Source organism: Geospiza fortis, unplaced genomic scaffold, assembly GCF_000277835.1.
Source record: "Geospiza fortis unplaced genomic scaffold, GeoFor_1.0 scaffold166, whole genome shotgun sequence".
NCBI classification, from domain to species: Eukaryota; Metazoa; Chordata; class Aves; order Passeriformes; family Thraupidae; genus Geospiza; species Geospiza fortis.
Genome location: NW_005054310.1, coordinates 7,499,776 through 7,504,056, shown reverse-complemented (window position 1 = coordinate 7,504,056; position 4,281 = coordinate 7,499,776). Strand labels below are relative to the sequence as shown.

Genomic DNA, 4,281 nt, shown 5'->3' with positions numbered 1-4,281 from the left:
GTTTCTCATACATGAAGAATAAGTTGAAAATGTATGAACTGGAGGTGATATTTAATATGTCAAATGACACTATAGCCTGGCTGATTTGATGTGAAAGGGCTGAGTTGTACTGACAACACCTAAAGTAGGAACTACTTCTCTGTGTGTGATGTATCTATGCCAGGCTGTCCCTGCCGAGGAGCTGGGAAGAAAAGTTCTCTTAAGGCCTGAAGGGGTATTTTTTTGCAAAAAGCACGTGTTTATGTAAGGGAGAGGAATGTGACCCAAAGATGGAGGATTGTTAGAAATGGGAAAATCCAGTGAAAGTAGGTGCAGACATGCAGTAGGGTTGTATGGGTGGGGTACTGAGGGGTGAAGAAACTATTGGGGAATCTAAGTTAGTTTGTGGAGAGAAGACAACCGAATAGAAAAAGGGGAATGATGGAGAAAGGAAGGATTAGGAAACCAAGAGAGGCTGAGTTAGGGATAGGCATTGGTTTCCTTGAAGCTCCAAAGCTCAGGGAGAAATTCCTTGAGCAGAGTGCAGAAACTGCCATGTAGCAAGATGATTCTTGTGCCAGAAGTAAGTGACAAGCAATGAGATGCTGCTCCCATTTTGCTGGTTACCTTCTTTGCTCTGTCTGTATGGTTGCAGCTTTTTTAAACATGCTTACTTGCTGTATTTTTTATTAAGCAATGTTGTAATTTTTTGATTTTAGGAAATATAAATTCTTTAAAATGGATGGGAACGAGGAACAATTCATATATGCTCTGGGGTTCATTCCCCATGGTTCTTCCCTTCCCCTCCCACAAAACCCACATAATTTGATTTGGAAAGTACTTCTAATGGAGAACAAATAAAGGGACACAGATTCCATAGCATTTACAAGAGATTGTCATGCATGGCCTGACCAAGCAGTTCCTCACCATGCTGAAGAGAGTGTGCTGCATAGTCTGGTGTTACCATGTCATGTAATTCTCATTTACAGTAATTTTCACACCCGTCTTAATTGTTTGCTGTGATTTAATTAACTTTTGTAGATGGATGATCTCGTTTCAGTCTCATTTAATCAAGGGTCTCATTTGAAGGGTCTCATTTCAGTCTCAGGAGGGACATGTACTTTGACTGTAGTGTGAGCTCCCTGTACATGATGCTCATGTAACTATAGATAGATATTTCCTTGCTCTGAGCTTTTATCTTGCTGTACTTGATCTTTTGAAGAACTGGAAGTATCTGCTTGTGTCTTTCTTAGGAAGATTCTAAAACAGACAGAAAAGTTGTTACTGGGGTCTTTTAAGTCTTAGAAAACTGTGAAGTAATTAATATTTGGCTACTGGGTTGGAAATGAATACATGGTTATTTTGGAAGGCTATTGGTTCTTTGCTGCAAGGTAGTATTAGATAATGTGTCAGCATCTGTTACTTTAACAAAAGGAGTTCTCAGTCATGATGTATTTTTGTATGTATTAGGGTTTTACAGTACTTACTTTTTTTTGCTTGAGAATGAAGTTCGCGATTTCCAGTTTCATCAAATGTGCTACAATTTAGTCTTAGGTTGCTGCTATTGTTACATTGCTTTGAATTATTATGAAAAGATTTACCTATTAGGAGCCCCTGCCGAGTGCCATTTCGCCATGGGAAGGAATACTAATAAACAGTTACTTCCAGGAATAGCTATTAATCCTTCCACGTTTTTTCAAGACATATCTATTATGGTTTGAAGTCTTTCTTTTTCTAGGTCTGACAAGCATGTCTTTTAGATCTGAAGCAGGGAAACGAAGGCACTAATCCCCAGGTCTCAGTGATGCAATTCTAAAACCCTAAAATTCTAAACAGTGCTGGGGTTTGTGTGATTATTTTCTTTGTTTCTATTCACTCAACCACAACAAAGAAAAAAAAGGCATGGAGAAAAAGGTTTTGTCTTTAAGTATATAATTATCAGGTAGTAAGGCTTTAAAACTACTTGCCACTTCAGTATGCAAATGCTCAGAGGTATCTTACATTCCATAAATAGCAAATGCCACTACAGTTGGGTTTTCTGTCACACTTGTAGGTTTAGACCTCCAAAAAACTGGGTATTACTGGTGAGTTGATTAGCATGGATATTACATACTTAAAACCTTGCAGGACTATAATCTGTTTGGGTTTTCTGTGTGTGTGTATATGTGTGTGTATGTATATATATATTTCTTTATTAAAACTGTTTGGCTTTGTATTCTGGAAAGATGAGAAGCTATGCATAACATAATTGTAAATATGGAACAATTGCATTGTATTAAATTGTGGAGGGAAAATAAAGGAGAGCTTAATTCTGTGTGCCAGCCGATGGGAGGGAGGGGATGTGATCTGTGCTCTGTTCAGCACCTGAGGTCTGGACAGCGGCATTTGAAGGATCAAGGAATTGTACGTTCAAACTGTGGGATGGAAAGCAAATTAAACATTTTACTGTTGATCATGTTCTGGCATACTCCAGTGCCATGTTGGGATCCACTTGAGATTCTGGTATTTTATGCAATATTGTATGAACAATTACTAGGCCTGCTTCATAACAAGTAAAATAGTTTGATCATATGGCCAAAATAAAATCTAAGCTTAAATAACAGTACTACCAAATGTGTGTTATGGTCTGAGGAATTTGAAAAAAATATATTCTTGACAGTAAAATAATTTTCACACACCAAACTTATAAATTAGTTTTGATTGACTTAATGTCAAGAAGCTGGCATAGATGAAAAGAAACTGCCTGTGCATGTGTATTTTTCTGTGGATGCATATGACAGTTTGCAGTTTACTAGTATAGTTTGTAGACCAGTGAACTATATGAATATTAGTGAAATGAGTTGTGCCAGACTACATCATTAAAGAGAACATTACTGCATTTTAAAACATTTTGTCCGTGTACTTCCTAACACGTTCCTGGAATCCACTGTGAAGACAAAATTCACCAAAACAGGTTGAAATGTAGTTATTAAAATAGGAAGATAAAATTATGTGTTCTTGTTTCAACTGTGGGATTTTTGTGTTTGGGGTTTTTTGGCTTCTTTTTGTCTTCTGAGCTAAATGAAATAATGAGCTTTTTTTTTTTCCTAGGGGTTGATACAAAATTGAAATTCACTCTTGAGCCATCTTTAGGTCAAAATGGGTTTCAGCAGGTAATTTGATTTATTTATTTCTTGAGTTTGTGAAGGAGTGGGTTCTCTGCAATCAAGGTGCTTGCCCTAGTTCAGAACTGCATTTGTCATCATAATATCAGCCTATTATTTGCAATTGCATCAAGAGCTGTTTCATTCGTATTCAGAAAATGGAATAGGCTTTCACTGTTTGCTCAGATATTTCCTAAATCCTTGTCCTAGAATATTATACTTTAGTCAAATTGTCAAGTAATTAATCTGTAACTTCCCTGTGAGTGGATTAAGCAGTTAAATTCTGACATGTGTGCAGTAAAATGAAATGAATGTGCATGTCTGCAAGGTAGCAAATGTTGCTATGCTGTAGCATTAAACTAATGATGGATATTTTACATTTTTGGATGTTTTTTCTTTTAGTGGCATGATGCCCTCAAAGCAGTGGCCAGGCTGCCGACAGGCATCCCAAAGGAATGGAGGAGAAAGGTAGGTAGACCTCCGTGCCTTGTGGGCCAGGTTTCTCAGGAGAGTTGAATTACATCAATATTATCCATTAGTGGGTTTTGTAATAAATATTTGGACCTTTTAAGTTGTACTGGGGATTTTTCCTTGTTTTCGTTATTCAGTGACAGCCTCACAGGGCAGATGGAAAGGCTGAAGAGACAGGTAAAGATGATGTTTTCAATAGTTGGGTTCTTTCTGCTTGAGGCTTAGGTAACTTATTCTGGTGCAGATGTTATTGCCTCATACTGTCAGTCTCAAGAAATTGCACTGGTGAAATTGCCCCCACAGCTGAAGATAACTGAAAGGAGAACATATCTGCAGTGTAGGCTGTCACACTTAGGAAGGTGAAGTTGATAGATGCTTAATGCTGACAAGAATGCTTATAGAAACAGTTGTTGGGGAAAAGACAGATTACCAAAATTAGGGAAGTTCAGAGTCAGGAGTGATGTAGAATGGCAGAGGGCAGCATTAATGGGAAATTGCACTGAGTGTTGTAGAAAAGGGTCCATTGGGATTTTGCCAGACTTACTTTATTGCATTCTTCAACATTTGAAGTCCCCTAGTATAAAAAGAGGCATGTCTATTAATTTTTTCTTAAAAACTGAGTCACACAATCTCAGCTTTTAAAACACAGTTTTAATAAAAATAATATTTTTTAAGATTTATAAAATAT

The 4,281-nt window shown here is 37.2% G+C and overlaps 1 protein-coding gene across 3 annotated transcripts in view; it reads left to right on the top strand.

Annotated features, from left to right (window-relative positions):
* The window catches only part of TBC1D30 (TBC1 domain family member 30), a 28,851-nt gene that overhangs the window by 1,778 nt on the left and 22,792 nt on the right, over positions 1–4,281 (top strand). For all 3 annotated transcript variants that reach the window (XM_031055569.1, XM_031055568.1, XM_031055567.1), the window contains 2 exons: positions 3,070–3,131; positions 3,525–3,590. The gene's annotated coding sequence lies outside the window, so the exon portion shown is untranslated. Of the gene's footprint in view, positions 1–3,069; positions 3,132–3,524; positions 3,591–4,281 lie in introns of those variants that run through there.